The sequence below is a fragment of the Sinohyriopsis cumingii genome, chromosome 12 (genome assembly GCF_028554795.1).
Source record: "Sinohyriopsis cumingii isolate HCF-2022 chromosome 12, ASM2855479v2, whole genome shotgun sequence".
NCBI lineage: Eukaryota > Metazoa > Mollusca > Bivalvia > Unionida > Unionidae > Sinohyriopsis > Sinohyriopsis cumingii.
In genome coordinates, this window is record NC_142972.1 from 34,394,662 (window position 1) to 34,400,661 (window position 6,000).

Sequence of the window (6,000 nt, forward strand, 5' to 3'; positions counted from 1 at the left end):
AAGCACCTTGGAAGCATCGTATCATCCGACCGATCGCTACACAAAGATATAACAGCACGCATCATCAGCGCTTTTAATCACTATTACGGTTCCACTATCGCGTGTTGAGTCACAGGAATATCAAACTGCCACCAAGATAAAGGTATATAAAGCAGTTGTGCTAACAAGCCTACTATATGGATGTGAGACCTGGACAACATACTAAAGAAACATCAAGCGACTTGAGCTCTTTCACACGAGAGCCCTGCGCTGAATTCTGGGTGTCAGATGGCAAGACTGAATGTGATGAACCTATAAGTGCTGGATAGAGTAAGCTTAACCAGTATCGAAGCGATGGTCATGAGAGCCCAACTCCGGTGGACGAGTCATGCCATCCGTATGGAGGAATCTCGAATGCTACGTCAGATTTTGTATGGAGCTCTATCTAGTGGACACAGAAAAATTGGTCGCCTGAAGAAAAGATTCAAGGACAGCCTGAGATGCTGCTCGATGTCTGTGATAAACCACGAGCATAGACCTGGATGGCGTGCAGCTGTTAGTAATGGGTAGAAAACCTTCGAGAATACCCACATAATGAAATATATAGTATGTGTCTTAATTTGTATGATTACAAACTGCATGCGTCAATTAGTAAATAAGATATTGAGTAGCTAATTATATTCAGTGCTGTGAGAGTTTGTTGAAGATAAGGTCATTTTAGTAAACACGTTATATTGCTTTACGATAATGGGTTATTAAATATGTTTATTTGGAAAAACCAGGTTTGCCAGATTGATGATTAATTGAATGCTGTAAAGTTAGGCAACCTTAGGCGACCTTATTGAAAAGTTAGAGTGATTTCTAAATGGTTATTCAAACCTTGTTCTGGTTCTCAATTTGCATCTTAACTTTTTAAATATGAGATGTTTATTTGAGAATTAGTTAATACAGGCATAGCATTAGCATTAGCCTAAGTGGAGTCATTTATTTGTGTTCAATGATTCTTTGAGAGAATTTATTCATTTCAATTATTTATTAGAATTACAAGCCACTCATCAATGTAAGGACAAAGTAAATATTTTGGAATTGCTGAAAATTCATTAAAAGACATTTTGGATTATATCATTTGTGATAAATCAAGAATGTTTGATTGGCATATCAGCACAATAAACTGAATTTCACTGTAACTCATTTGGAATGCTCGATACTTCTGTATCTTTTGAATGAATTTTTATGATTATTTAGGATGCATACACCCTACTGTAAGTACTTTTTAATTTTTAACTTAGTATTATAGAGAAATAAACTATTACTGACTTTTGAAAATGTGTTGATTTCAACACCGTTTTGTTACGTCGTTTAATACAGAGCGTCCTAACACTCTGAAACACTTTCTTTCATGACGTCATTGAAACTCAAGACAATATCACCAGGGATACGTAGTTATATCATGTATGTTGCTAGCCATGAAACACCTTTTCTGTACATAGTTTATCGTTCATTATTATATCGTATTTGTAGATTTTAAATTATGTCGCTCCTATTATTTACTTTTTCATGTGTTCTTCTTCTTTGTCAGGGAACTAGCGTGGGTATGTGGTGACACTGCTACCATTCAGCGAAGTATAAGTTTGTAATGAAGGTTTTGGAAGGAGACACACTTATGGTGGCAGCTGGTCTGTTCCTTCATCGGTTTATTGTAATTAGATTAATTTTCGTGGAAGCATCCCATTGCCTTCATGAGGCTATGTCGTTCCAATTTCACAGTTTTGCTACTGCTTTCTATTTTGATTATGTTCATAATCAAAAAGCTGTGATGACAATATTACATGCTGTATTGTTTGAAGTTTGCAACTAAACACTTATGTTTATAAGAGCAAGTTGATAAGTACGTCCAGAAGTATCCTTACAAACAAATCATAGTTACAAAATATAATTCACACATACTTTCATTCGGGGACACGAGTGGCCGAGTGGTCGTAAGCGCTCACCGTTACGGATCACTGCTAGCGCACCTCTGTCTGCGTGGATTGGAGTCTCGGTCTCGACTAATGTGGATATGTGAGAACGCTTGCCGGTAGCTTCTCGTGGGTCGTTGGTTCTTTCTGGGGTTTTCCCGGATTCTTCATCCACCATTAATATCGGCCGCCATGTATAGCCTATCGTGTGCTCAAAAGGGCGTCAAACCCATTACAACAACAACATACTTTCAGTTCGCATGCTATTCTTCTTGGCCTAGATGATACGGCTGCTAAGCTTATTCATAGTGGTCTAACATTGATCCGAAAGTAGTATATAGGGGCACTAGAGCGACAATGGGAATTAGCATTACAGACCCCCCTGGGCAAATATAGCGACAATGGAAATTTAACATGGAGAAAAATCGTGGGCAAATATAGCGACAAGGGGAATTTAACATGGAGAAAAAAATCGTGGGCCACTCTAGCGACAAAGGGAATTGAACATGGGGGGAAATAAAGTGTGGGTCTATCTAGGGACAAGGGGGAATTGAACATGGGATTTTTTTTTTTTTAAATTTTTTTTTTAAAAAAAGGGTAGGCAGTGGAAAGTCATTCTCTTTTCGAGAAATGTGGGTGGCCCTGAAAAGGGCCTTTGGTTTTTCTTCTTCTGCTTCTAATTTCTTCTTTTTCTCCACCAACTTCTTATTTTTTCTCCTACACTCTTTCTCTTCTTTGTTTTCTCCTCCTCTTCTTTTTTCTCCTCCTCTTCTTTCTTCCTCTTCTCATTTTCTTCTTCTTTTTCAATTTTTTCGTTCCATTTTTTCTTCCCCAGTCTCCTTTCACCTTTCGTCTTGGGAGTGCAGAGGCGGGATATGTGGCTTCAGAATCCCAATTTTCTGTCTCTGGGATTCTGAAATTTCCTCTCTCCTCTTCTTTGTTTCTTCTCTCCTCCTCTTCTTTTCTTCTTCTTTCCTCCTCCTCCTCTTTCATTCTTGCTTCTTCGACAATGGCCTCCGCGGCCAGTTCATTTAGTATGCGCCTGTCATATTCCAGGTGCATCTGGAGTTCTAGCAGTTTCACAATTCTGGTATTCATTGTTTTGTCAACGAATGAACAGGGTAGCTAGACTGTCCTGCGAGTTTCAATGTATAGTGAAAGCGCGGACGTGAAGGAAAACATCCCCCTAAAAACATAAAATTGATTACCTAGATCATGACCAAAAAAAAACAACACGCGGACCTAAAAGAAACACTCACTTTTTTTATGCTACCCATTCCTATTCTAAAAATTTTTTTTATTAATCACTTCAATAGACTATTCACATACGCAAATCAATCCAACCCCAAATCTACTCTCCCCACACCTCAAACACCAAAAAATACATCATCTTAATCTACTATCCACACCAACGTACGTTAGCACTTACAAACACACAATCTTATACACAAATACATACCCTCACACTATAAAAAAAGAGTTAGTGTTTATATTCACACTACTCTACCTACACACATTGGCAAATGGATCATTATTTCTTTTCTAGAGTATTGGGTAGCCCTGAAAAGGGCTGTTTTTTTTGTTTGCTATGGCAATCTTTTAGTTTCTAAGAATGCGATGTCCTCTGAGGATAGACTTTCTGGCAATAGGTCTGCTTCTTCGGAAAGAGAAGAAGAACTCTTTGGTGTCGATACGACAATCGACAAAGCCTCTCTCAGGTTCAGGATCCTGCTGCTGTTGTTGTTGTTGTTGTTGTTGTTGTTGTTGTTGCTGTCTGTGAAGTCTGTACTTCTCTGTCCATTCTTCTTTCTCCCTGTTCACTTCTTCTCTGAAGAGCTCTTCTATCAGCTCTTCAGTGACTTTTAGCATTCTCACATTCTCTATCTCTTCTGGTTTCGGTATCAGACTGTGTCTGACCCTATGCAAATTCACGTAGGCTTCGTTTAGCTTAGCTAGTTTTGAGCACATCTTCGTAGAAGGATGAGTCGACAATTGATGGTTAGACTGGAAACAACCCCGGTTCTTAAAGCCAAAGCGCGGACGTGAAGGAAAACATCCCTCTACGGTTTTCGAGCCGCAACGTTCAATGAGTGTCATGAGAGGGATAGTAAGAAGTAAAAGAGCATGAATCAAACATTCTTATAGCCAAACAAAAGACAAAGGCCTTTTTTCAAAACACAACATTTTTTATTCAAAATTACTTAACACTAACCAACAACTCCAACATTTTTTTAACAATAATCCAACATTATAACATCAAACATTTTTTTCAAATCACAAACATTTTTTTTCAAATCACAAACATTTTTTTCAATTCACACTCTACTTTAAACAGGGCTGACAACGTTGTGAATGAAATTGTGATTTCCACTGTTGGAAGTCATTAGGCCATTGATGGACACTACGTTTCCTAGCTTGAGACAAAAGATAAGCATAATGGTCACAAAACCATCGATCTACTTTCACATCGTTTCTTGAAGAAGAACGAGGATCAAAATGAGACACTAAATGTTCTAAGGAATAACTCAGGCTGCGATGATGCAGAAAATACACACAGTACTGTCCACACACCAAGGAATCTGTGCCTTGTAATTTCACATTATTGAATCGGGTGGTTTGAGCATTTCTTCTCATAAAGTCGATGATATCGTCTTCCAAAGGGGGCAATCCGTACGAATCAAAATATTCCACACATCCTTCTTGAGGAAAGTAAACGGCTACCCAGTGGGTTCCTGGGAGATGACTCTCGTCCGTGTTGATCACATAAGCTAGATGGTCTTGAGGTTTGCGATGAGGGAGTTCATCTTTAGCACAGACGACAGGATTCCAAGAAGCCGTGTACGAACTGTGGTTCAAAAGGTAATAAAGTTCCCAGGTATCCATGTTTTTTTTTTTTTTTTTTCTTCTTCACAGGTAATAATAAGTCATCAATTCGATCCTGACTTTTTGCTTGAAAATGTCTGACGAATAACCGTTTCTTCGTTTCGTCTCCTCACTTTGATTCAGGAGAGCTTCGATACGATCGATCTCTTGAGTGGTTAATGGTGGACAAGAATGTTCACGCAAGTCTTTATACCACTGATGCAACACGACTTCGTCCGAGATGAGACTCCAAGCTTCGTCCAGATACTCGTCCAATTTTTCTTCTTGACTCAGCATCACGCATTTATCGTGCTGAATTTGCCTGGGATGATCGTTTTGACATCCATAACACTCTTTTTTGATCAATTCCGTCATTTTTTCCGTCAAGTGTTTGGCAAAACAGGAGACTAAATGGGCTTCTTGTTCTGGCCATCTTGACTTCATCATGATCACTTCTTCTTTTTCCATGGTCTCCTCACATTTCATCTCCAAAGTTTCTCCACTAGGTAAAGAGGGATAACAGTCTTCCATGGCTTCTAATAGTCTAGAATGACTTCTCTCAAACTGTTGATTTCTATGGTATTATCGAATTCTGCATACAGGAGGACGTTCACCGTCTCTGTTAGATTTGTAGTAAACTGAATTTCCACACGAATCTGGCCAGATTTTATAGGGTGGAAATGTCCCTCGTCGATGCCTTGGTCTGGAGTGAAATCGAAAGCCTACAAAGCGTAGCCTCCTGCGTAATCGTCGTACGAAATACCGTGACTGGTGTTGGTTCCTAACTGACCAGTGGCTTTGTACAGGGACAAGTACGACCTCAAGTAATTCTTCTTGTCAAAGTTAGGTTCGAAAGGTCGGGTACACAAGGTCTTGCCATCACGACTGACTTCGATCTTGGACACGTTAAAGTGTTTAAAGTGGAAAGGATTTTTAGCCAAAGCTCCGTTGAAGGCTGCATTCTCGACGATACCAAGGATCAAACGTTTGGGTAACTGTCCTTGGAACAGATGATCTTCGATCATGGATCGCAGCCCCGTAGGAATGGTGAAGGTTTTCACTTCCACGCGTTGTATGGGATACTTGGCGGTCGTTCTGCTCAACGTCTGACTGATGTCGTTACCCACTTTAGGTAACACTTCCACGCGTCGTACGTAGAGCCTGGCTTCCTCGATGACAGTTTTGCAAGCACTAGTACCTA